The following is a 22,772-nucleotide window of genomic DNA, read 5'->3' as shown; positions in this document are numbered from 1 at the left end:
CACAGGTTCCCCTCACACTGAGGGATTTAACCCCACAGAGACCACATCATTGTGGCCTCCTACCAGAGACCTCCCGGGTCGGACCGAATCGAGCGCGGGCCGAGCTACTGGCCTGCAGGGCATAAGACCTCCAACGACTGGGTGTCATAACCTACTCTTTCCCGGCTGCAACCCTCACTCATCCCCTGCCGTCGCCCACCCACTGCACACTCTTCCCCTCCCCCCCATAGCAGTTGGAGTGCGCACGGGCACCTAGACCTCGACACGGGAAACCAAACTCCGCAGGATCTGCACGCACGATCACTCTCTCTCTATGGCTTACACGGCCGCACCCCTCAGCATCTTAACACAGAATTGTCGGGGCCTTAAAGCGCCTGAGAAGCGTTCACATCTCCTGCGGGAACTTCACCGTAAGCGGATCTCAGTAGCTCTGCTGCAGGAAACGCACCTCAAATCGGTGGACACCGACAGACGATATCCAACCATCTGCCACAGCACCCACCCTACAGACCGAAAGGCAGGAGTAGCGATACTGATAGCCGCTGATACCCAATTCATTCAGACAGACCAACTCGCAGACCCAAATGGCAGATACCTCTTTCTCAAAGGCACTATATCAGGAAGAGTTTACACCTTCGCATCAATCTATGCACCAAATGCAAAGCAGGCGACGTTCCTGAACAAAACGATACGCCAACTAGCAACGTTCACGGAAGGCTCACTTGTCATAGGGGGGGGACTTTAACACGCCACTTGATCCACTGTCCGACTCATCGACCGGACACAGCAGCATACCACAAATCGCGATCAGGGCGATAAGGAAGACACTGTTAGACCTGAGACTGGTGGATGCATGGCGAACCATACACCCGACGACTCGGGATTATACGCACTACTCGGCCATACACAGGAGACACTCGCGTATCGACTACATCCTCATACAGCAGGAAGGGCTACAACGCTTGCAGTCAGCCGAAATTGAACCAACACCGTGGTCGGAGCACAGCGCAGTACAGGTGCACCTGGACTCCCCTCTCTTCAGACCCACCAAGTCGACATGGAGATTGAATGAGTCACTCTTGCTGGACCCGGGAGTGAAGACACTCCTGACAGAACACCTGTCCAACTACTTCACTGAGAATGATACGGAAGACGTTTCTAAAGTGACACTCTGGGAAGCGCACAAAAGTGTGCTCCGGGGCCATCTCATAAGGATTGCGTCGCGGAAAAAGAAAGAAATGCAACACCATATGCTGGAACTCACCGACCTGATTTCAAACTTGGAAACTCAGCACAAGCGGTCACAACTGGAGGAACATTACCGCTCTTTTAGACGCACGAAGACAGCTGGCGGAACTGATAGCCCGCAAACACCATAGAGCAACGCAGAGATCCAAAGCCTTCTTCTACCTCCACGCTAATAAAAGTGGGAGACTCCTGGCCAACATGATCCGACCCCAACAAGCCAGGGCGCAGGTACATGCACTGAGAAGGACCAATGGCACCCTCACACAATTCCCAGAGGATATCGCCAACGAATTCCGTGATTATTATCGACGACTATACAGCACCTCGCTGTCGACGCTCGACACTCAACGCACCGCTCTGCAGGAGGCCACGACGCGCTACTTACACAGATTCCGACCGGACGCCCTCACACCAGAGGAAGCGGAAATGCTGGAAGTCCCGATCACCACAGAAGAGATACAAGCGGCAATAAAGGCAGCGAAAAGGGTGAAAGCGCCGGGTCTGGACGGACTATCGGCGGGGTATTATAAAATGTTTGGAAACATTTTGAACCCACACCTAACGGCAGCCCTCAACCGACTCCAACGGGGTGACAAGTTCCACCAGGAAACGCTAGCAGCCACAATTACGGTGCTGCCCAAGCCAGGCAAAAACCCCGAAAACTGCGGCAGTTATCGGCCGATTTCGCTCCTTAACACGGATGTGAAACTCTTCTCCAAAATCATCGCCACAAGATTACAAACATACGTTCAGCGCCTAATCCACCCTGACAAAACAGGCTTCGTGACAGGCCGGGAAGCCAGAGACTGCACTTTAAGGGCGTTCTCTATACAAGCATCGGCCCTTAGGGAGAACACGGAGTTACTAATGCTCTCCACGGATGCTGAAAAAGCATTCGATCGGGTAACGTGGAGCTTCATGATGGCAACACTACATAAGATTGGCCTAGGGAGAGGAATGATAGCCTGGATAGAGGCGTTCTACACTGACCCTAGTGCCAGAGTGAAGGTGAATGGCGCGCTCACAGACAGCTTCACCATACACACAATGGCACCAGGCAGGGCTGCCCGCTATCACCGCTCCTATTTGCCCTCTCATTGGAGCCGTTCCTAGATAGGATAAGGCAAACCCCAGAGATTCGGGGGTTTAGACACAAAGACCAGGAGCATAAGGTAGCCGCGTATGCGGATGACATGCTCTTTTTTATTGACGACTCTATCAACTCCATGCCGGTCCTGATGAAGGAATTCGAAACATACGGCCAGATATCGGGACTGAAGCTAAACTAAACTAAATGCGTATTGTTGAACGTAACGGCCCCAACAGCTGTAAGGGAACAGATCAAACGCGACTACACCTTCCACTGGTGCCCGGACCAGATGCGTTATCTGGGAATTTGGATACCCAGCAAACCGAAAGAGATATATGCCAGAAACTACACGCCCCTTCTACGCACAATACTGCTCGACCTCAAAAACTGGAACTTTGACCACATATCCTGGCAGGGGCGCATAGCGGTGGTTAAAATGAATATCCTACCACGGCTGCTTTACCATTTTCACACCATCCCCTGGCACGTACCCCCAGAATTTTTAGCAACTCTTAAATTGGCGGTGATAAAATACGTCTAGAAGGGGGAGAGAGCGCGACTCAGCTACGACAAGTTATGCCTACCCAAGAACTGGGGCGGATTGGCGCTACCTGACATTCGCAAATATTTTCAGGCCACGGTCCTACAACGGATAAGAGATTGGCACACAGCACCCAAACACAAATTGTGGGCTACCCTAGACAGGGAGAGTACGAACAAGGCCCTCCACATGTATACATGGCAAGGCACGGTGGACGCGGCACCAAGACTGGGCAATGAATCACCCATTGTACAAACGCTGAAAACGTGGTCGTCCCTGAGACGAAACCAACATATCTCTCCGCAACCAAGCCCCTTGATCCCGATAACACAATAGTGAGATAGGCGGGGGACTCCACCGATCTGCCTGGCCGATAGAAGGAGACGGAGACTATATCCCGTTGACCAAGGTCCTGAGCAACACAGGAATGAGAAACCTGCCAGAATGGAGCACGACGACACAACAAGCGCTGATGCACAGATTTCGATACGCACAATTACGACACTTCTACTACAACCTCCCCAACCGCGAAGCGATACACAGAGAACAGACGTGGTTCGAACACCTCTGTGTGACTAACACCGACGCAGATGGCAGAGTATCAATCATTTACCAGCAGTTAATCACAGGGGACCGCACACGGAAAAATGCATTTCAGAGGCAATGGGAGGAACTGACGGCTAGGACATACACAGAGGCGCAATGGGAGCAGATATTAATATACAACACAAGAGCTCCATAAGCACAAGGTACCAAGAGGTCAACTTCAAGCTACTCTCACACTGGTACAGAACCCCATCTCTATTACACAGAATATTCCGGGGAACTGCAGATACGTGCTGGAGATGCAAATCCCAAATAGGCACCCTACGACACATCTGGTGGGACTGCGCGCTGATTAAGCCGTACTGTGAAGACATCAAGAGGGAAATAACGACGATCTTGGGTGACTTACCAGAATTTAACATAGAAATGGCCCTACTACACTACATGGAAAGCTCTATAGCCCAATATAAGAGATCGATATTGAGACACCTGCTTAACGCAGCGAAGGCATCTATACCAGTTAAGTGGAAACAGACCCACACCCACCTACCGTAGCCGAATGGCTACAGAGAGTTGAGGAAATGCACACAGCTGAGGCACGATTCGCAGAGCTACTGGGGAGAAGCACCAGACATGTCGACATCTGGACCCCATGGTATGTTTATCTTTCTCGTACCAGAACATAGAGAGGCACGAGCACACTGCGACACCCGGGGATTGGGGATGTCCGGGCGCACTCCGACGTATGCGGCATACTGACCCTTTCCCACACCCCTCCCCCCTTTTTTACCTGCCACAACTAACGCTCTCGCGTAACCTTTCTAAGGGACACCGCAGGGGCGGTGTGGCTTGCGACCGAGGAGGTCGGAACCGGGAGGGCTCGAACACGTTGACACACAAGATCTAACCATGGCATGTAGAGAGTTCCACTGACATGATTCACCGCTTTACACAAGGCTGAAAGACAGTGGTAGAACAGGTTCAGACACATGGAGAACTAGTCATCAAGGTAGGACATGACTAACTACCGAGCGGATAGGAGCTAAGCACTAGATCTACAATTCATCGGGGTGACCAGACACAAACATATCCCACGCCTGGTCAGGGGGGACACACAAACGAACCCCAACAACTAGGCTAACTGTGGCCTCATAATTTCCCCTGGGGCTCACTTCTATGGGAGACTCCGGGTTGAAACCTGGATTCAGGGAACTGACTCCTGAACTGCATCAGGCTCTGGGAACTGAATCCCAATGTCGACCCCATAATAACAGACATAGACGTGAGCATGAGAACTTGAATTGAGTTTAACAGATTATGTGCTAAATGTCACTTAATATTGCGGCTCCTGCAGTCAGACTATGTGTCATATCTGTCCTAATACTGATGTTTCTACGATGTTACTGCCTTATTTTTTCTGCCAACCTTGCAAGCTCGAATATACAACAGTATACCATAATATAGTAAAGTAGTGTTAACACATTTATGCACAGCCATTCAATCTAGAGTGTACTTCTGTTTTACAAATGCGTTCTTATGCACCGATGTCACAGCTGTATTCATTTTCCTGTCGGGCGTTATGGCGCTTGACGACTATTGAGTATTCAAGACCGTGTATGATCAAATGTTTGTATTATCAGAGCTATTACTCACTTTGTACACACGCGCATGTACGCTGTTGTGGCGTTAGTATATGTTTTTGTACTCACCTGTATGACAAAATAAAGAATTTACAAAAAAAAATTTTACTTGCCAAACTCGTTTCTTCTTATCTCCCAAATGAGCACCCCAGCCGCGACCTGAGGCGTCTGTTAAAACTTTGACCGACTTCATTTGGAACGAGGCCTGATTGCCGGCAACGGGACGAGGTCCACCAGAAAAAACTCTTCAGCGCCTGACTGTTGAGTTTCATAGGCCTGTCCAAGCTGTAAGTTTGCCTGTTCCAGAAGCTTAAAATGTTTCTTTGAAGGAGTCTCATTCTGGGCCTTTGCCCAATTGACTGCTGGAATAGAGGCTGTGACAAAACCCAAACTCATTGCTTCTCTGATGGAGCACCAACTTCTTTCTCTGCGGTTCTGAATAGCCAGAGCAATCTTCGTTCTTTTTTCTTCTGGAAGGAAGATCTTCATAGAATGTGTGTCTATAATCAGACCCAGGAACTGAATTCTTTGGACTGGTCCAATTCAGACTTTACGAAATTTATCAAACAACCATGCTTTTTTAGAGGGTCTAAAGCCGTATTGAGGTCTAGATGAAGTTGTTCTTTGGAGTCTGCAATCAAAAGCCAGTCGTCTAAATAATGGATTACGGACACCTTTTCCCCTTAAATCTGCTGAAATGACTACCAGAATCTTTGTAAACACTCTTGGGGCTGAAGACAGACCAAAGAGAAGAGCTCTGAACTGGTAATGTAGAGTTCAACTCTGGAAGTTGATAGCAAAACCTTAGGAATCTTTTGCTGGGTTCTGCAATGGGAACATGTAAATAGGCGTCTTTTAGATCCAAAGAAATCAGCCAATTTCCTGGTTGAATAATATGAGTTGCGGACTTTGTTTCCATATGAATCTTCTTTTTTATTATAAACTTGCCGACGGTCTTGAGATCTAGAATGAGTCTGAAAAAAACGTCTGGCTTTGGAACCAAAGAGAGTCTTGAATAAGTGCCCAGAAATCTGTCTTTTAGATGCACACTTTCTATGACATTCTTTTGAAGAAGCTTTGACACTTCTCCCATTAGAGCTTTTTCTGTCGCAGGCAAGTGGACTGTAGAGCACAAGAATTTTCTTTTTGGGATCGGATAGATCCAGATAGTAACCCTTCCTTATTACTGAAAGAACCCAGCAATCCGAGGTAGTTTTCTGCCAGTAATCCAAGAAATGAGTGAGTCTTTCTCCAACAGGAATGGCAGAAATTTCTATTCCTTTTGTCAGAGAACTTATCTTTTCTCCTGTAATCAAACACCTTCCTTTGTTGACCCCGGCAAGCGTTATTCCGAAAGGATCCCCTGTAAGCGGATTGGACTTAAATTCTGCTTCCTGTTATCTTCTTTTTTACCATCCTTCATGTTTCTATGTTTCATTTGTTTCAAAAGATCATCCAGTTTAGAACCAAAAAGTCTGCCTGGTTCAAATGGAAGGTCACAAAGAATTTTTGGATGCTGAATTAGGCAACCAGTTTCTTAACCAAATTGCTCTTGACACCATAGATAAACCCATTGTCTTAGCTGAGATCTTCAGACTTTCTGAAGAGGAATCAACTAGAAAGTCAGATGCCATCTTGATATTTTGTAACAACTTGACTGGATCTTCTTTGGATTCACCCACATAAATTCTAATTCTTCCAGCCAATGTTTCTGTGCTTTTGCCACTGAGGTACCTGCTATCAGTGCTTTGAATTGAGATGCTGAGGAAACAGTTTATTTAAGGAAGAATCAATACACTTCTCCATTGCATCTTTTAAGCCACTTGAATCCCCTATAGGTAACGTGGTTTTCTCTCTCAGGTGAGCTATAGGGACATCTACTGAAGGTAAAGGATCCACGAAGGCACTCGGGATCCTCATTGATGGCAAAGAGAGCTTTAAAGTGTTTAGAAATAAATGGATTTCTTCCTGGGAATTTCCATTCCCTTAGAATCAAATCCTTTAACAGTGGATGAAACGGAAAAACTTTGGATTTCTCTCCTTTGCTCCTGAACTGTTCCTTATCACCCATCAGGCACTGTACGTCCTTTACCAATTTTCCAATAGATTCCTTTGGAAAAGAAAATTCTTCCTCAGAAGAATCACTATAATCCTCATCTCTTGATTCTAACAAAGAAGAAGCAGAGCTTACGTCAGACAATTTCCCAGGATCTAGGCCTTTTCTTAGACGGATTACTGTAGAATCCTGGGAAGCAGAGGCCTCAGCAGACTAAACGTCTGCCGTCTGCATTTCAACAAATCTGAGTGTACCTGGCAAACAGTTGCTGCTGGTTAAATAGCCTCTCCAAGTCCAAGTACGTGCGTTTCCCCGCCAGGACCTCCCAGCTAGCGCACGCATCCATCGTCTGCCCAGCACGGTATAGACGGCAGTGAATAAAGCACAGGGGGGATGCAGACGTCCGGCGTGCTTAGCCCTGGTATGACATACGAAAAAGGTGCAAAGCCTCCTGAGCTTGCTCTTGGGGGAAAACCTGACACTCTCCTCAGCCGAAGGCAGGCAAAGAACTGGGGCTGTTTGGGGTAAGTGGCATTTTATAAGACAAGATGTGATTGGGGGGGAGGTATTTTAAAACAGTTTTTGGGATTGCCTGTTTTTTCCCTCCAGATTAGAAATCCCTGTTAAGCACTGCCTCTAATCTGAAGGTAAAAGATTTAAGATGAAAGCTACTTGTCTCACCTTAATAAGCCTCTGGTGTGCTGGAGGGCTGGTGAGAGCACACTGGTAACTAATCTAAAAAACACACCCGGTGGCCAGATAGTTACTGTTCGGTTTAAATATCCCGCCATTAGGCTCCAGAATCAAGAGTTGTTGCCAGGTGCCGAGATCGCTTTGTGCACGTGCATAGCACTCTGCGATCCATAAGTGGAATGCAACAACACACCCCAGTGTGTAGTCCACATATGAAGCATCCAAGCTGTGTGTACAGACGCACCTTCGCCTCTGCAGTCACCCGGCACGGATTGGGCGGAATGATAAAGGAGTGAAACACAGGAGTCGTGTGTTCATATCCTATAATTGAAGGACAAGCACACTGTCCAAGCAAACTTTCAAAAAGCAAGACTGAGCCCTCCAGGAGCCGCAGCCCCCCCATCACCACGTCTATCCAAAACACACACAAAAAAAAAAAAAATAAGGTGAATAGCTTCACCAATTCTGCCAAGGAAAGGACAGTCAAATACTGGAGCTCATGGGTTTCCCTTTTTAAGGCTAGGAGGGGAGGAGACTGGGGGTAAATGGTATGCAGTGGAGACGTAATTTAAATATATGAGCGACTAAAATGCCCCAAAATGAAATAAAGACCCATCGTCAATGTGCCATTTAAAAAAAAAAAAAAAACTGTACTGGGCCGGGTATGATATTAGCCCTGTATTTTTTCACAAAAACCTGGCTAAGGTATACAAAGAGGGTCATTTTGTACTCAGGAAATATAGCTGAGAATAATTTAGTGATTTAATTTACAGTAGCATGTATTCCAAAATTAACTACTAAAATACATGTGTGTATAAAAATGCAAAAATAAAACAATATGATAAAATTTGAAAGAAATTGGTGCTAACATAACTGTATAATAAAGCTAAAAATATACCATATGACATAGCCCGTGGTGTCTACTTTCACAAATGGTATGCATTTATAGGGTAATTTTAACTGTCAAACTGCTACAATGCCCTAAAATGTGATATAGACACATCAAATCCATTTAGCAATGTTCGAATTGTAAAAACTGTAATGGTCAGGACTCTTAAGGCACTGTAGCTTCACAGGATAGTGGCAAAGACATACATTCGGGGTATTGTTTTATTCAGAAGAGTTTGCTGAGCATAATTATGGGGTTTTGATCACAATGGCACATACCAGACTTGAAAAATGACCCCAAAAAAGTAACGTGTATGTAAAAACTACAAAAAATAAATAAAAATATTTTACCACTAAGTTTGACATAAACTGGCATCACGTTAAGGCACAATATACACCATATGAGATACACTGTAGTGTCAACTTTCACCAATGGTCAAAATGAAACTTGACCCATCAAATTAATCTATCAAAATTATCACTGTGAAAACTGAAATGGTCAGGTTTCTTTTATGGCACTGTAACTTCACAGGATAATGGCAAAGGCATAGATTGGGGGTATAGTTTTACTCAGTTGAACTGGCTAAAAACAATATTGTGTTTTCTACAGCAGTAGTATATAGCAACTTTATGAAATACACATTAAAAATCCTTGTTTTATGTGTGTATGTTAGAAATCTTGAAAAAAAAAACAATGTTACTACACTATTTAGCAGAGATTGGCAGTGAAATGGCTACGTAAAAAGTGTCAGAATACCCTTTGGTTTATAGCCTGTGATGTGTGCTTTATATAAATATATACTTTTGTGCGGCAATTTTGCTTTCTGTGATGGCTATTAAGCTTACAAGACAAACATACCAAATTCTAAAATAGCTCCACATTAAAAGTTTATTTTACTCCTTGTATTTTGTGACCTGTAATTTTCAAAATAAGCTGAAATCCTAGACATATTATGTACTCTGAAAAGCAGAACCACCAATTGATTGTTTTTTTTTTTTTTAAATTACTTTCCTTAAGCTGCACTTATTATACACACGTTATTGCCTAAACTGATTTTTTTTTTTCAATTTCTTCAGATTTTTTTTTATAATAATTAAGAATTTATATATGTATGTCACATCAGATTAAAGCCCTTTCTGTCCTTTAAAAATAACTATATATAACATGTGTTGGTGCAATACATAAGAAAAATGCAAACGGAGGTTGAACACAAACAGCAAAAAATTCAAAAAATGCTTGTGTCTTTAAGGGTAAGTCCAGTTTTTGAAGCTGCATCCTTAAGGGGTTAAAGGAGATATTTTCTTATATACAACTTTAATTATCATAAAACTATTTACCAGTGCAGTTTTTTTTTTTTTTTTAAATACATTATCCAAATATCTAAAGTGGTAATAAGCCAGTAGAATCTATACCTCCAAGAAAGAAAATATTTTAAGTTCTAACAAAATAAAAACTCAAAGAATGTGTTGATATCACATAGAACATCAGGAAAAAACAAACCTTTATTGAATATGGAAATTAATATAAAATTAATTTATGTCCAAGACAACATTTTTTTATATATATTTTTTATGATTGTGACACGGGGCAACATTACTAGAGCAGCAAAGTAATACTGGAGAGTTCCTATAAAATTCTAAACTCCAGTATTTACGTGCTGCTAGAGCACTGCTACTACTGCTTTACTTTCACAAGTGTTGGTGTAAATTACCATTTAATAAGATTTTGAAAGTCAAGAGGAAGAGAAATGTATCCACACAATCCTCCCTCTATACTCCCTTTTCTCATTTAAAGCAGTATCTATAATTAGACATATTCCCGATTGTAAGCTTGCAGTATCAGGGCATCTGAAACCATTCTGAGTCTCTATTATATGTTACACAACATTTAATGTTGTATAACACACTTGTCACCTCATTTTATAGTAAACATCTATAGAAAAAGATGCCTCTTAAAGTTAAAAAAAAAAATCTATGTTGGTGAAATAAAAAAAAAAAATAGATTTTTAATTTTCAAAAATAAATGTGACACACTGCAATACAAAGCACAAAGAATATCAGGTAAGTTACAACTGCTGATGCAGGTCCTTTTAGTCTGATCTCTGAGGTGAAGAGGCAGCTCAGAATGGTCTGTATCTCCTTGTTCCTACAAACCATGATGTGCTGCTACTTCACCTCTAAGCATCATACATGGCCAAGCCATCTGATATTCAGCAAACTTGAAAACTAGAAGAAAAAAAAAAAAAAAAGAAATGTCAGTGAACAAATATTCTACAAGTCAAATATATCCATGTTCTTTACTGAGAATTGTCTAGAACAGTGGTATGAATCATTTGGCACTGCAAATGTTATGGACTACTAATCCTATAATGCTCTTACACCTTTTAAATGACTGATACAGTTACTGAGCATTTAGGAACTATCGCCCAAACACTTGGGAGCCAAACTAGATTTAAAAACAGGAAGTTCATCTAAATAGCTCAATATACAATCTACTCGAAAATGATGAGTAACAGCAGCAACTCTTCAGTTTCACCTACATAGCCCAGTATTAAATTTAATTTCACCTTTCAGTTCACATGACAAGTTATTCTTAAATCTAGTTTCTATCCCGTGCTTTGCTACGCTGTGGTAAAATAGACTCATCTATAGAACAGGGATCAGCTGCCCTCTCCTCAAAATGATGCAGTGGCATTCCACAACTAGTAGCATGCAGGCGGTGAGATGCAGATTGCTTCATTTGGTGGCAGTGTGAAACTACTTTACCCAGTCCAATTTGCCGGACTGAGGCTTGGGAAAGTCTGTGGGATGCAAATTTCAGGCAGGTATGTTAATCTATACGCTTGCTAGACAGGAGGACATTTATCAAAGAAAAACAGGTGGTATTTTGAAGTGACATTTTATTGGACTCAAATAAGAGTTTTCTTTTGTTTTTAAACACCTAAAGAGAAATACAAATGAGTGAAGCAAAATAAAAAAATATGTGTGTATAAAGACTACACATCTGGCACCAGGCAATAACACAATGAAAGGACATTATAGGCACCCAGACCTCTTCATTTTAATCCTGAAAGTTAAAACAATGCCATTCTGCAGAACAGAAATGTTTTCATTGCAGGGTTTAAGTGACTCTAGTGCAAGGGTAGGCAACCTTTCGGAAATTCAGATGTTATGGACTACTTCCCCCATAATGCTGGGAAAGCATCATGAGAGGAGTGTAGTCCAAAACATCTGAAGCGCCATAGGTTGCTTATGCATGCTCTAGTGCTTGTCACTCAGATAGTCCCTAGAGGAGCTACCGATGTCAGTGTAAAACTCTGCTATTTTTTACCAGTTTCAGAGAAACCATCTGATTGGAGTAGTGCTGCATTTTGCTGAGATCATCAAGCTTTTACAAGTTCTGGATTTATAATGAGCTCTCACCAGATCAGGTGACTGATTATTACTATATTGCAGCGCCGTGCTCGTCTCGTTATAAACACAGCATCGCCGGACATAAAAAAAAAAAAAAAAACACACAAGTGCACAGCTTGACCAGTGTATAGATTCCTCCAGGAATCAGAAAACCAATTCAAGGGGCATGTAGCTCAAACCTGGAATATATAGCACATATACAATCTTCATGAAATTAAAATAGAGCTCTGGGACCAGGAGGTAGTTTTTACATTAGAAGGTTGAGTATATGGAGGTGAACCTCCCATACTCTAAACAAATTATGGAGATAGATATTTGAATTAGGGCTATTCTGCTTACACTAGTCAATACAAGCAGGAAGAAAATGATCCCAACACACAGAGATCCACAAATACCATGTATTGTGAGGCCATGCCAGTGTTCAGATATACACAGTGCCTCCAGTTCAATCTGTTAATTAAACGATGAAGGATCAGGAAAGATTGTATATGGAGGTGGTGTCATATACATTTCAATGTGTTCTGCCCTCTTCAGGAAGTTATAGGAAAAGGCTCACTACTATTTATCCCTGCAAGAGAAAAGAACACAAAATGGTAAATGTGTACAAAGTTGAAATTGTAAATGTGAATATATTTTTGGTTGAGCCTCTTCAATTATGAACCCATAAAAGATCTACTCTGATATAGAATATTTAGCATTGGCAGAGATCTATACAGAGGTGCTGATCAAAAGGCAGGAACTTTGTAAGACCAGAACATGCTGGTGTTAAAAATCGATAAAGATTTGCATGGGTTGCCAAGTGTAGCACACATTAGTATTAGCATTTATATAAGGCCATAATTATCTACAGCACTTTATAATTATACAATTAAGGTAACACATAATTCACACAGAAGAGAATAAGGCTCTGCTCAACTAAGTTTATAATCTAGGATTAGAAGTGTACGTTTTGCTGTGCATGCTGTTGTGGTTATGGTTTCCCTTTAATATTAGTGCCCCCATGGTAAAAACTAGTAATGGTAGAGTATTAAACATGATACTACCGTACAGATTCAGTAGAAGATAGCTTGGTCCATGACAAATGAATATGGTGTGAAAACTCACATTAAAGTGGCTCTGTCATTTTGCAAAGACCCCAGATTATGACTAGTTCGCTTCCAGTGCAAGGTAGTTTTAACTTACCTGAACCTGTCCCTCGCGGCCAACGCCATTTTCTTCTGCAAGGTCCTCTTCAGCTCCTGGCGCTTAGTCTGCAAGTAGCGGATGTCCATGGAGGATCTCTCAGCCATCACTAGTGACGGCTGATGGCTTGACTGCAGTAGCTCCGCCTTTGTCAAGCATAGCAAAAATACATAAGTCTAAGTAGTCAAGCCCTGGTTTGTCTTATGAGATCTTTCGACTGGGTTGGAATTTCAATCTTTATGCCCTTCTAGTCTGATCTCTGAGGTGAAGAGGCAGCTCAGAATGGTCTGTATCTCCTTGTTCCTACAAACCATGATGTGCTGCTATTTCACCTCTAAGCCTCACACATGGCCAGGCCATCCGATATTCAGCAAACCTGAAAACTAGAAGAAAAGAATGTCAGTGAGCAAAAATATTGTATATTATAAAACACACGCAGGATCTAAAGTGAGAATTGTCTAGGACAGAGGTAGCATTCCAACTGTTGTGGACCACATCACTCATAATGCTCTTACAGCTATAATATTGGCAAAGCATCAAATAAAATATAGTACATGATACCTGGATGGCCAAAGGATGCCTACCCTGGTTAAGATAGTCCCCTGATTTGGTTTATACATTCTTAAGTTCATAATGAGAAGTATTTAAGGGAAAGACTTGTAAATGTGAGCAGTTAAGTCTCCTATGAAAGTGGTTCTTAACACAACCATATGTCTGCTTAAGTTAGATTAAAAGTAATGACAGCTGTTACCAAGTCAGGCAGCACTCTATATCTACTGAGCAGGCAAATGATCTAACATGATCCAGAGGAGGTCTTTAACTACCTGCCCTAAACAACTTGTGTTCATTAGATTGCTAGCACAATATATAGATAAAATCTTATGCTCAGTTTTTCTGGCAAATTTATAGATTGGGAGAAAACCCTTCAAAAATATTTTTTTTTCTCTCCCAGCCTTCACTCAATGTCTCTGCCCTCCTCCCATGGTAACCACAGCCCATGTGCTGTTGTTGCTATGGAAACCCCCGAGCTGGCACCCCCAGCGTGCTGACATCACTAACAAGATTTGCCCTGCTTGGGGATGTGCCCCAACCAGTGCAAATAAAAGAAGAACAGAAGCGGGTGAATGTTACACAAAGTGTAACACCCACGAAGCATTGCTGGAAAGAAGGAAAAGTGAGTAAATCTTTATATTTTTTCATTGAATACTCCATGTATCTTTATGACATATAGAGTATACATTGTATATGGAAGCAATTTAAAGTCCATTGTAGGTTCACTTTAAACAACCAGAAAAGTGGTTTGCAACACAGTCATTAATGAACCTCAACAGTCCCCAATTCAGTTCCAAAGGGGATACTGACAACCTGGACTGTTGGACAGCATTGATGACTGTAAAGGAAACGACAATCAAAAAGTGTCTCCTACATTGTAAGCTCACCTTCTGAAGATTTAATCTTTACTGTGTATGTCAATACTTGTTTAAAATTTCCTCCATATAATTGTAAAGTGCTGCAGTGGGTGTACACCTATTTTCTAGCCAACATATAATACAATCGCATTCCTACCAATCAGACTTGGACAAGTAAAAAAAACAAATTGATAAGATTTTACATTTCTTACAAGATAAGAGTACGCTTACAATTCTTCTAGTGTTCCGCTGGCCTTTTTGCCTTCTTTTTACATGCGCATGTCGACCTGGCGAATGGTCACCATGGTGTCCTCGAACTCTGCTTTGCATACGGCTACTAGACTTTTATGGCAACAATTATTAGCACCTGCAACTACTTTTGAGCGGGACTACTGCCTCCCTACACCCCTCAAACAATTTCTGTGAAGGCTGAAATGTTGGGTGTTTTTGTATCCTGGCTGCAGGAAAAAAAAAAAGAATCAGAACTACAGTTTAAAGTAGAACTAACAGACACCCTATAGAATTTGAATGTAAATTAGACTTTTTTTTTTGCCAAAAAGATAATATATACATATGTGTGCCCAGAAAGTGCAATGATGTTCCAACTGCAAATATCTAAGCATGCTTAGTGAGTGCAGCATCCTTGGTGAATTTGCAAACAAAATGTACATATTATAAGAGCATGGCTAATGCAAAACACAAACAGAATGGCAAATAAATGTATAAAGGAATTGAGCAAAAAGATCAAATTAGATAACAGGTCCACATTAATGCTTTCTAAGTTACTGTATACATTTGCTTTTAATTTTGGTAACACAATGCCACCGCATCCTATGATATTCAGACACGTCACCCTGTGACACATGCCTTTCAAACACAGCCAACATAGCAATTTGCTGACAGTGGAGATGTATTTAACAGAGTTGAGTGTTTGTTAAAGACATGGGGAAAGAGTAAAATGAGGAAAAGACCATATTTGCAGCTGGTGCCTATGTATTTTTGCAATAGTCCAATAAAACTAAACTGTGGCATATATTCTGCCAGAGAAAAATACAGATGCACAAAATATTCTACATGATACATAAAACATAATGCAATTACCATTTTTGCATAGGTGAAAACTCTGCCCAGTGATTTTCAGAGGAGCACACTGGCATCTGTATGGTATATGCCATAATAGCATGCCTTCAATACTGCTCTGCACAGTAGTAAGCACACATATTCATGCTAGGAATGCCTATGTTCAGGCAACACCAAAGTTACGTTTTATGTTTTGACAATGCACATAATATAAAAAAAAAACAAAAAAAAAAAACCTCTTTTAGTTTTCTATTGCATAGTGCCAGAATTAAAAGAACACTATAATCACCAGAACAACTATAGCTTAACATAATTGCTCTGGCGAGTATAGTCAGTGCCTGCAGGCCTTTTGCTGTAAAGATTGCCTTTTCAGGGAAAAGGCAGTGTTTACATTGCTCCCTAGACACACTTCTGATGTCAGCCAAGGAGGAAGATCAGAAGCAGAGCCAGCACCAGCAGACTACAATAAAGGCAAGATGTTGCTATATTTAGGGAGGCAAGGGTGAAAAGGGGATTAGTGTTTTTTTTTAACACTATAGGGTCAGGAATACATTTGTGTTTCTGACCCTATAGTGTTCCTTTACAGAAGTGACAGGGCCACTGTAACCTGCAGTAACATAGTATTGCCTGCTTTAGTAAAAGGGTGAAGACTGTCACATTGTTACTACTTAGAACTTAGGTTGCAGGAACAAATTGTGGTTGAAGCACCTTTGAAACTGGAATCAAACCAGTAAGATGCATTCTAGATTAAACAGTCTTTGTTGACAAGTAGTATACATAAACCAGACTAACCTTTAAAAACCCATATGACACCGATATCAGCACCAACTTACTGAATAACTGGGAACATCTTGAAACAACTTTTCCTCGATACAGGGCCTGCAACAACATGTATAATGTAAATGTTAATATTATGTTGTGAACTGGACACCGTTCCTTCTGTCTTAATGTGAAATATCTGAAATGCGGCTGAATGAGATCTAAATTCAAAAAAATAAATCAATAATAATCTGAAAGTAAACCGGTTATGAAAAAACATAACTTACCTGAAATCACTCCCATATACACTGAATACTACATATATATTTACAACCACCTCTGTCCTTGACTACTCCTGAAGTTGTCTTTGATTTGCCCTGCTTGGAATCCCAAAGCAGAGCAATCCTTGTCAGTGACGTTGACATCGCTGCCAGCATAAGCATGGAGTGACGCCACTCCAGTCCATTACTTTACTCACTAGCAAGAACTAAAAACGCTGGCTAGAGAGTCCCCATAGCAACCACAGCGCATGCACTGTGGTTGCTATTGGAAAAGAGCAGAGGGACCTCCATCAGGAGACCTTTTCTGCTCTCCCTTGTCAGTCAATGCCTTGGGAGAAAAACCCTATTTTTAAATAGTTTTTTCTCCTAATCTATACATTTGCAAGAAAAACTGCAAGCACAATGTAAAGAAAAGATCTTATGTGCAATCCGATGAGTATATGTTGTTTGGGGCATGACAGATGCCCTTTAAGTCAGATGTGTTACTTAGTTTTAGATTACTGCCCTATTAAACCATCTGTAACTCAGATCCAGGACAGAATTTTCACCAATCTAATGCGGATTTGAGTCATAAGAGGTTTTTTTTCCCTTCAAGCGACTGTCAAAGAGCCACAGAGGCAACATACCCAGTAAGCGTGTAGCTGAGGGGAGTTATACTAACCTAAAGCTCTAAATCGCAGGAACCTTCAGCCACCTGAAAAATCACATCATTGTTGCAATCTCATTCAATCGCACGCAAAAGTACATCAAAAGGAGTCTATGGAAGATACCAACAAGAACAACCCAGATGAACTTATGGAATACACAAGGTGGTGCAGGAGACAGATTTCAACAGCTGTTGCTAAAGATGGTTTGGGATTTGCCAAAACCTGAGAGGAAGCTCTGCCTTTTATTAATCTCAATTTAAACCATGAGGCAAAGTAGCCTCTACTTTGCCATATCTTTTGATTGTGTTGGAATCTCAATGAAATTCCAGCACAGTAAATAAGTATTTCACAAAGATTATATCTTAATGAAACTCAGTTTTACTGTTGCTTTAATTTTAATCTCTTTGGATTACAACGTTGCTACACCATATATTCTTTTCAAATTACTATTGCTGGCAGTGCTTTTATTGAAGATGTAAGTTAATAAATAAAAACGCTTTCAAACCTGTAGATAGATTACTACACTTTTGTATACAATTCTCGCTTTCTAAAAATACAGAGAGTGATAGACATTTTTATTCAAGAATCATTGATTCAGGTAGTTGCAATAAGCCGATTTACAGAAGCAAAATGATTAAAAGAGGCTAAAATATGCAGAGATGTGCTTTTTGGCAGATCTCTTACAAGGTGCCCTCTTAGACAACATTAAGTGCTACACATGTCAAACACAGGTTTAAACATTTGCGTGGCAGTGAACAATCCTTTGCAATAAGGTTTCCAGTCTCAGACACACCAAGTGAAATATATATATATATATATATATATATATATATATATATATATATATATATATGAATATGTATTCAATATACATACATACACACACAGTCCTTTTACTATTTTTGAATCTTTTTAAGAAAATCTGATATACAGACATACAAATACACAAAAAGGAAAATATATCTGAAAGTAGTCGAATTTATCCGACCATAAAAGAGGAGTCCAAGATTAAACATTTGGTAACAAATTAACAAGTTATTTAATTCTACACTAAAATGCCATCACAAAATACTATATTTACATTTTGCTTTGTACGGATCAACAGTGGTAATTAAATGAGGCTATTGGTCACAGGCAAGTAACAAATATTGTCAAGTAGTAGCCATTTAAGGATTACAAATTAAAACAAGTGTAACAAAGCAATATTTTTGATACTGTAAATGACACAATGAATTTGTTACACATTTATTCATACTGCCTAGCATGTTTTGATTGCATTTTCTTTAAACGGTCCTGTATCAGTATGACACTTTGAATACATATAAAGATCACAATGGTAACTTATTAACCGTTTCTGTACCATGATGTCACAAGTCAAATTAGAGTTCACAAAAATCTGGTTTTTAACAGTCTTTATTTTGGTAAATTAAACATTATAAAATATATGAGTAAGCACTTCTTTATCACTTTGGATAGACATATTTCAGCAATTAAAAGGTGTAGAAATGATTACGAGTAGATTACATTGGCCTTACAATACACACATAAAAACCTGCATATTAAATCAACATTAAAATTACATATGCCTTAAAATCGTATGTTTGTGTAATTTAATTGTAAAAAATTTTTTTTTGCAACGGATAACTATTTAGGTTCTGTAGCTTAAAATAAGAGTAGAAATATCCATCCTGTTGTGTAAGTTTAGTATATAACTAAAGGACGCATCTATATAGTATGTTTTGAATACTAGTGAACACAAAGCAAATATTCTACATAATTTAGTAATGAGAGGTAAAAGTGCAAAAAAAACTTCCATTCAAAAAGGGTTAAATAGCTTTAGATTTAAAAACCAAGCAACCAATGATCTACTTTAGTCAGTAATTTAGTTCTAGTATATAGCTACAAACACACAGACCCTAAAAATTCAAAGCAGCATAATTTGATAAACGAAAGTAATGTACCGAATTCATTAACCCTTTAACGTGTCAGCATTGCAACTTCAACAATGTATTTGTCAAAACCTGGCCTTATAGGAGTAGTACAAGGTACTTAAACTGTATATAACATTTTATAACTGCCTGCAATTTACATTTTGTTCACACTTTAGAGAAAACTATTCACTTTCCACGTGAACAGTAACAGAAGGGTTTCAGGATGCATAATCTGTATTCTGTAGAAATTCTTACGAACAAGAAAGGCAGCTCCCCACGAATGAAGCAAGACTTTTTTTTTTATATTTTCTATATACATCTATAAAAATGAATAAGTACTTGTTACATTTACATAGATAGCTGTGCCTTTTGCACTGAGCTCAGTTACAACGAAATATCCTATTACTTAGGTCAGTAAGGCCTGCAACACATTGCAGTCCAAAAAACAAAAAAAAGCCACTAAATTATCTCACAGCATCTGTGGTTACATGTAAGCATAATTTGTTTCGTCTTAGGAATGTAAAAAGGCCTTGTTTTACCATCAGTACACAAAGTGAATCCCCATGTGTCAGTCATGTAATATAGTAACATGTATCTGGGAGGGGGAAAAAAGTGACCAAATAGGGACTTGCTAAATGTCAAAATGGAAAACACTTTAATTGTTAAATTATATTGTGATTACAATTCTGCGATAATTTTTTATAAACCACTACATTACAAAAAGTAGACTAAAAATTCAGTGATGTTCACTAGGGTAAGCAAATATGAGCAAATAACAGGATTTGAAATAGAAAAAAAAAGTAGATTTTTTTTTACACCCATTAAACGCTTTTCTTTAACATACAATTCCAAATATGCACTAGTACATTCATACATTCAGAACATTAACAAATATAATTATCCTTGAACAGCAATTTCACACAAATACTTATTGTGAAGAGATAAGATGTTACATTTAAAACCACTGACAGCTCATTTAAAATACCCCCTTTGTTATATTTTACTGTGTATTTTTTTTTATTTTTTTTAAATAGTTATGAGACTAAACCAGTTCAACTACTATACTAACTGTTTTTACCCCTTAAATCACATACGAACAAATCATTTTTTTACTTTGTTTTCATACTGCAAGACACTTTCTGTAAAGTCATATCTGAACATACATTTTGTTGAAGCAGCAACCATCCATTATCTGGAGGGCATAAAATTGTAAACCGATTCGTACCTATGTGATTGCCTAATTACAGCATCACTATATGGCCTTAAAACAAAACAAAAATTACCTACAACCCCTTTGTTTGACCATCCATTGCAGACAGCGCCCACAAAATACTCCTAATAGTCCCCCTCTAAAACAAGCAGACCCTTGCCCTCCCACTCCAGATCACCCTGCAGGACACCTCTAACAATAAACAGAACCCCTCCCCATATTAATCTCACAAACACCCCTCCCCCTCTGTCCCAAACAGTCCTTTCTTCTTGCCCCATCCAATATACTTCCAAACTCTACAAAATAGAGGCTAGTTTGCATATATGTGTGTTTTTTTTTTTTTATTCTACTATTTATTGTTGTGTGTCACTTATATATCCTAAGGCAATCCTTGTCTGTCATACATATAACTTATCTCACTGAGATTTTATAAGGCAGGAAGAAATAAAAATCACTAGAGACAGCAATATTATAGAGCAAGTTTTATTTCCCCCTTTTCACTAGTCTGTTCTGACTGATTAGTTGCCAGAAGCTAGTAGCCAGGCTTAGTCCTATTAAATATGCAATGATCATATTACACACTACTTTGTGTAAAATGGAGAAGACATGAGGGATCTTAACATCACTAATTTTAAAATTCAATCCTACTGATCAGGATTTGCCCCTGGCCTGAAGAAGAAGAAAAAAAAAACTCTGGAGAGCTGCTCTTTTATTATGCATAGTTAGTCCAATAAATAAGGTTATTGCTGCATTCTCCAATGCTCTTAATTTGTAATAACACTATCTCAGATACCCCAACATCCACATTACCTGGAAATAAAATACCTTCATCGCTCACTAGCCAGTGTAGTTATCTAAGGACTAAACTGGCCAGTATTGACAAGGACTAAACTGGCCAGTATTGACAAGGACTAAACTGGCCAGTATTGACAAGGACTAAACTGGCCAGTATTGACAAGGACTAAACTGGCCAGTATTGACAAGGACTAAACTGGCCAGTATTGACAAGGACTAAACTGGCCAGTATTGACAAGGACTAAACTGGCCAGTATTGACAAGGACTAAACTGGCCAGTATTGACAAGGACTAAACAGGTGTTATTATTGACAAGGACTGAAGTCATTAACATTATTGATAATGACTAAACTAATAATTATTGATAATGACTAAACTAGCCAGTGTAACTATTTAAAGACTAAACTATCCATTATGATTACTGACAAAGACTAACTATTCTGTGTAACTATTTATAAAGACTGATCTATTATAACTCCTGATGAAGACTAGTCAGTGTATTTATTTTATAAGGATGATAAAGCTTACTTTGTAACAAGCCACCCTAACACTCGTTTTGTTTAGTGACATTTAAAAATCTAGAAGGAGAATAATAATAATCCATAACCGAATAACAGTGCGCACAGCAATAAGCAGAGTGTGTGTGAGGGATAGTAATGTAGTGATAAAGTCCCCCCCCTGTCTCCCCTCCCGGGGTTCGAACCCGCGGCTGGCCGGTCCCCGTGTCTGGGGGGCTCGGGGTGTGGGGGGGTGCACCCTGTGCTGTGGACACCCTGCCCGGGGTGTGTGTCGGAGCTCCGGCCTCCTCCCTCCCAGGGTCCGGCCCGGGCGGCGGGTAACGGCCGCTCTGTGTCCGGGCGGAGCCGGGAGGGGGCGGGGGAGGCGGCCGACACACACCGGACACCGCCGGGGATTTTTCAGATTTTTTTCCCGATTTTTCCCGCCGCTCAGGAGCCACTTCCAGAGGCAGAAAGAACTAAATGGGGGAGAGAGACGCACCGCTCCGGCGAGTTATTCCCTGGGAAGGGAAAAAAAAATAAAAAAAATTCCCTCCTTACCTCAGTCCAATCGAAAATGGCGCCGAAACCTAAGAAACTTCTTAAATTTCATTGTAGGGTTTTCGCGGGGGATTGTGGGTAAGGGAGCGCTGAGGAGAAAAAAAAAAAAAAAAAACATACAGAGAAAGAAAGAGGAGAGGGAAACAGGGAGGGCGTGGTCAGAGGGCGGGGCTAAGATGCTTTCAGGGTGTGGCTTGCAGGGATGTTTGTGGTAATAGGGGTTCTGAGGTGGGCGGGGCCTACGCTTGACAAACAAGGGGCGGGGTTCGTGGTTCTGAATAGAGATGGAGTGTGTGGGCGGGCT

General features: G+C 40.6%; 1 long non-coding RNA gene across 1 annotated transcript; it reads right to left on the bottom strand.

Annotated features, from left to right (window-relative positions):
* Window positions 1-10,741: 10,741 nt before the first annotated feature.
* Window positions 10,742-22,526, bottom strand: LOC134573754 (uncharacterized). Its single transcript, XR_010085334.1, has 4 exons — window positions 22,469-22,526; window positions 16,621-16,666; window positions 12,625-12,684; window positions 10,742-10,928 (listed from the first exon to the last, which is right to left on the bottom strand). It is a non-coding gene; the product is annotated as an uncharacterized LOC134573754 (long non-coding RNA).
* Window positions 22,527-22,772: the final 246 nt, after the last annotated feature.

Source organism: Pelobates fuscus, chromosome 9 (assembly GCF_036172605.1).
Source record: "Pelobates fuscus isolate aPelFus1 chromosome 9, aPelFus1.pri, whole genome shotgun sequence".
In the NCBI taxonomy this organism is placed as follows: Eukaryota; Metazoa; Chordata; class Amphibia; order Anura; family Pelobatidae; genus Pelobates; species Pelobates fuscus.
Note: the sequence above shows the minus strand (reverse complement) of the source record. Positions and strands in the feature narration are given on the sequence as shown.